The following is a 6,000-nucleotide window of genomic DNA, read 5'->3' on the forward strand; positions in this document are numbered from 1 at the left end:
CAGTGATTTGTCAGTCTACTCAGGCTTTAGCAGAGCTCAGTAACACCAAGATAAATAACTGATCAGTAGTGATTTATCAGTCTACTCTGGCTTTAGTAGAGTTCAGTAACACTGAAATAAATAACTGATCAGCACAGTGATTTATCAGTCTACTCAGGCTTTAGTGGATCTCAGTAACACTGAGATAAATAGCTGATCAGCACAGTAATTTATCAGTCTACTCATGCTTTAGCAGGGCTCAGTAACACTGAGATAAATAACTGATCAGCACAGTAATTTATCAGTCTACTCATGCTTTAGCAGGGCTCAGTAACACTGAGATAAATAACTGATCAGCACAGTAATTTATCAGTCTACTCATGCTTTAGCAGGGCTCAGTAACACTGAGATAAATAACTGATCAGCACAGTAATTTATCAGTCTACTCATGCTTTAGTGGAGCTCAGTAACACTGGCAGATTCACCTTATGTGATTAGCTTGAACTTTTGTGCTGATGTCATTAATCAATGTGAACATGCAAAAAAAGGTTAAATTACAGACTAACACGCTAACTAAGTTACATGCTAGAATGCTGGAGTGTACATGTCACTTAAATGTATGCTTAGTAGTTTGGAAACATCACTCACCCAGGGCCATCTCCATTTGCCATTGTAATCGTTCCGCTACAGCAGAGAGAGCATGCTCTTTTCATGGAGCCTGGAGCAGGAGTGTACCCTTGTTTGTTTTACTGAAGTGGGGACAGGAGCATTTTGTTTATGGCCCATGTTCAGCGAAGCATTCTATTTTTAATACCGCACAATCAAATGCTGAAGAGGCTCTCTCTCTCTTAATCCTCGAGGATTACGCTGTGTATGACTGGCACCCAAGGCCAAACTGCTTGTCTGAGTCAGACAGGAGAAGCACACATCGTGCAGCCCGGAGGAGGACTAGGAAAATTATGGCACATAAAGCCCATGGTATTTTTTGCTGTTCCTTCAAACCAATTTCCAAGAACCCCAGTGAAATACTAAATGTGATGAGTGGGTTGTGTTTTACATGAGTTATCATTTTAAAATAAGCCTTGAACTGAGATGAAAAAAAAATAAATATAGATTGAAGCATATATGCGGAAATAGACTTTTCCTTATTCAAATAAGATCTGTATGGAAGCGTAGAATATACATAGAGGACTATATGCTCACTGGATTGTTTCTTTTTTGTGACGTTTTGTAATGATTTCAGGACTGACTGTAACTTAGCATATGAACAAGTTATCTAACATTGCCAGCACTCCAATTATCTCAAAACCTAAAAAAGGTTTAGTAATGATAACAAAGCATGCTGCGTGATCTGTTTGCTGCTATATGTCCTGTAAGAGATTCTGCAGTTGCAAGAGAGCCATCATTGAAAAAGAAGAGTGCTCAGGATGCCAGCAAATCCTCGTAGCATCAGACACTGAGCAGTTTCAAAGTGATTTAGTTGGCAATTCTAAGGAAAAACAGGACTATGTGCTGTCTCAGAGATGCAATGGTCAAGGTGAATGTGTTGTTGATCTCACTGGGTTGCTCTTTTTCACTCTGTAGCAGCTGTGTGTACATATTTTTCTACAGTTCCTAGAACAGAATCATAACACCCATGTTGCCACTTAATTAACTGAATTAATACATTCAGATCACAACCTATTGGTGCATTAATGGGACAAACCTGATACAAAGATATAATTCACAAACAAATTGACAAAAATGTGTCTTTCATATTCTATGAAGTTACATTAACATTTGAAGATACAGTATTTGTAATGTTACAATATACAAGAAATATACATAAAATCAGGCTGAGACAGGTAAGCAGCTTCAGGTAATCTTCACATCCACCATCAGAAAGAGGGAAAATGTGATTTCAGTGATTTTAAATGTGAAATAATTGTTGGTGCCAGAGAAGCTGGTTAAATTAATACTGATATTTTTGCTGGTTTCTTTTCTATCCAACAAGGTCTCATAAAGTTTGTACAAATATGACTAAAAGTCATGTCGTTTATATATATATATATATATATATATATATATATAGAGAGAGAGAGAGAGAGAGAGAGAGTTCAGGAATGACCTCATAGCAGTGCTCCAAAATCTAGTAGAAAGCCTTTCCTGGGCAATAGAGACTACTAGTAGTAATAGTAGACTACTCTACTACTTGAAATCAGCCATGTAACGGTTATGAGTGCACATACAATCCCACAAACACCCCACATACTGGCATTGTACTCTTTTAATATTATAATTTGTTCTATTAGTAATTCTAAGTGTTTCATAATAAAGCTACTTTTTTGCTATGAAGGTGATAAAAGTTTTCTGCTCTCTTGGATGGCACATTAAGTCAGTGTTCCAAAAACTATAGGGCCAAGTCAACAAAGTTAATAGACTTAATTGTTCTTCATTGGCACAGAGAAGCTGTAGAACAAATCACTTCTTGTATTAACAAAACTTTAGAACTTTGTTTGAAAATGATCATCCTTGCATTGGCTGGAGTTGCTGTATTTTTGGTTTCACACACCCAGCCTGACTAATTAGGACCTGAGTGGGGTTGGAATGAGTGCAGTGTAGACCGCATTGCTTTAAATCTCCTTTCTCTCCATTTTTTGGACTCCGAATTTCAGTCCAAATATTCACTCAGCAGAGTCTGCAGTATATACTCATACCTTTATGAATTAACTGTTCTATTTGTATATATAGACACCAAAATATAAGATATCTATGACCAATGAATAATAATGCTGATATTTGGCCATGCATGCTCCTGTGAGAACACTAAGACATCAAAAATAGTTTTAATGTGGTAGTTTATAAGTTGTTTTTCATATCCACAAGCCAGCTCAAACCCCACCATCTCCAAATCCTCCAGAGAGTGTCACTGAATAATCATAGTTGTTCTTTAGGCAATAATGCAGTGGGCGGAAACATTTCCTTTTTTTTACCAGGTCCCTGGGGAGGTCCTGGTACAATCAGAGAGCCTTTGTAATGGACCACCAGCACATCTGTTTCCCCTCTACACATAGGAACACTGTTTTGTCTTAGAAGTTAAACAACCTGAAGATATTTCTATCATGCAGGTATTGTGCTCTTGTATGTTGCTTTTGATTCTCTAGCTGATCCATTTGTGATCTCAATCAACTATGTCTTATAGTGTTTTGTGATCTCCACAACCTCAGCTATACCTCCACTTTGACAAACTCTTGAATTGGATCTGTGCTAAATGCCAAGAGGGGAGTGCCCAAGCCTTTATGGGACCCTAAGCAATTTTTAATTTGGGCCCCCCCATACCGCCACCTCAGCACCATATGCTTCATCGTTCCATAGGGAAAGAGATATTGTGCAATACGCTGAAGCTCTCAGGCCTTTATTGACCACCCAAGGAGCGCGTAACATTCAACAATGTTTTATTTGGGATTTGTAATATTTGCAAGGACAATGGGATCCATAATTATAAAAGCAAAGCTGCAAACAATTCTGAGGTTTAAAAACACACGCTACTTTAAAATAGCAGCTTTGAAATCATTGTGTGTACACCTGTATTCGAGAGAATAGCATCTCTAGCTTGCTCCTCTGAGATCCTCGCTGCTAACTGCACTATGTAACTTTGGTGGAGCAGGCAGCACAGCGCTCGTAAGAACTGCGTAACACTGTGCAACCCTGAGTCATATTTGTGTAAAATTCTGCAATATTACTCTACTGCGTCAGTTTGCACGATTCTTCCACTCTTAGATTGTCCAGAAACATTTGTCCTTTAGGGGTGGATCACAATGTAGGGGGAGTCCAGGAGTGTAGTTGGAGCCCAGGGGCAAGAAATACCACCATAATCTCCATGATGCTGCTTTCAGTGTCTTGCCTTTCATGTCACGTATAAAAAAAACAAACAAAAAAACACACGCACGCACCACTCATGATGACAGCAGCACATTGTCGCTAATGCACAAAAAACATAATGTGAATTATTTACACTGTTTTACATTTTGTTAAAACTTTTCCCATGAAGAAATTTAAGAAAATTCTTAAGATTTGAGCGAATGAGGCCCAATTTCCTAAGACTGCTGTTGAACACATCAAATAAATGACCATTTAACTGACAGTCCAAGGAGCAACATCTTTTACCTGCCTGTTCAAACTACATACCAAAAGATTTGATGAGCTGATGAAAATAGACTGGACTACTAACTTTCAAAGGATACAACAGGTTAAAGCAAATGCAACCTGTAAAGTTTATGTTTAATTTGTTTTTTATGTGCTGAAGTACGCTTAAACATGTTGGCAATGGCTATTATGTACGATAGATTTTCATAACATATGATGAGCTCACATTTAGCTGTGACATCTAGAGATCCAGTAGTCACCTTGCCATTGCTAAACCACTTCTCTGCACTTAGGCAGATGTTGCACTGGGTTATGATTCCACTTAGCTGACCCGCCCCGGCCTGATGTGATATATTTGTAATAGTGTGTAAGCCTTTTCATTAGCAGTTTTCCCAAGGAGAGTGAAAAGCTATTGCTTTGAGAGAAATTCATCTCCACATGCAGGTGAACTGGGAGGAGGAAGATGGCAGTCAGGCCTGTGTGGAGCACTTTAATCTCCCTAAGCTGGCCATCCGAGCCAATCGCAGCTGTGCTCTCTCAACCCTGTGCTCTCTTGCTAAGCTCAGACCTTCCGCCTGCTTCAGCGTGGTCTCTTCCTCCTCTTCTCCCTCTGCTCTGACGCTCTGCCGGACAGGACTTGCTACAACGGACAGCATCTGCTGGAGGAGGCTTAACAGTTAATGAGGTCTCCAAGGGCTGGTGCCCCCCTAGCCTCATACAGTGAGATCCGAGTTTCTGTCTGTCCGTCTGTCTCTCTCTCTCTGTCTCTCCTCCACTTCTTTATCACTCTCAAAAACCATATACACTCACATGCCAATTCTGTCTTGCTTATTTGTTTAACTTTCCAGTGGTCTTGTCCACACACCCACACACAAGAGCTGTAGGTTAGGCATTATGTGTGAGAGGTTATGTGGAGGCAACTCTTGCAGGTCATAGGTGATTCAGACCAAAACAGGCAAACAGGGTTATTCTCAGTCTCACAGCAACAATTACTGTTGACCACTTTGGTCTCTTCCCTGGGTGCTCCTAATTAGCTGTACCAGTACCATCTTTTACTTTGTGGAAGACCATTATTAGTTTTTTCTTCTCCGTTTGTTGTTGAAAATTGTGTGCTTTACCTCACAGCAACACTATGTAACATTTTACTTTAAAATAGCAGCTTTGAAATCATTGTGTGTACACCTGTATTCGAGAGAATAGCATCTCTAGCTTGCTCCTCTGAGATCCTCGCTGCTAACTGCACTATGTAACTTTGGTGGAGCAGGCAGCACAGCGCTCGTAAGAACTGCGTAACACTGTGCAACCCTGAGTCATATTTGTGTAAAATTCTGCAATATTACTCTACTGCGTCAGTTTGCACGATTCTTCCACTCTTAGATTGTCCAGAAACATTTGTCCTTTAGGGGTGGATCACAATGTAGGGGGAGTCCAGGAGTGTAGTTGGAGCCCAGGGGCAAGAAATACCACCATAATCTCCATGATGCTGCTTTCAGTGTCTTGCCTTTCATGTCACGTATAAAAAAAACAAACAAAAAAACACACGCACGCACCACTCATGATGACAGCAGCACATTGTCGCTAATGCACAAAAAACATAATGTGAATTATTTACACTGTTTTACATTATTCTTCATGCTGAATTACAATTTCATGATGAATGGACAAACAGAATTGCTCCAAAATTACACTACATGGAATTGCATCTTTATACATTGACATCCACGGCAAGTTAAGAAGGTTTTCTCCTGCTGTAAAGTTTACATTTTAGAGATGGATGTTTTTTGACTAAATATTCGGACCGGCTTTCAACCTGGTTAAAATATACTGTTTATTAGTTCATTTTGTTTTAACAGTAAGTTGAGCCATTGGATTGTGTTCTCTACTTCTTAACTGCTC

Source organism: Salminus brasiliensis, chromosome 5 (genome assembly GCF_030463535.1).
Source record: "Salminus brasiliensis chromosome 5, fSalBra1.hap2, whole genome shotgun sequence".
NCBI lineage: Eukaryota > Metazoa > Chordata > Actinopteri > Characiformes > Bryconidae > Salminus > Salminus brasiliensis.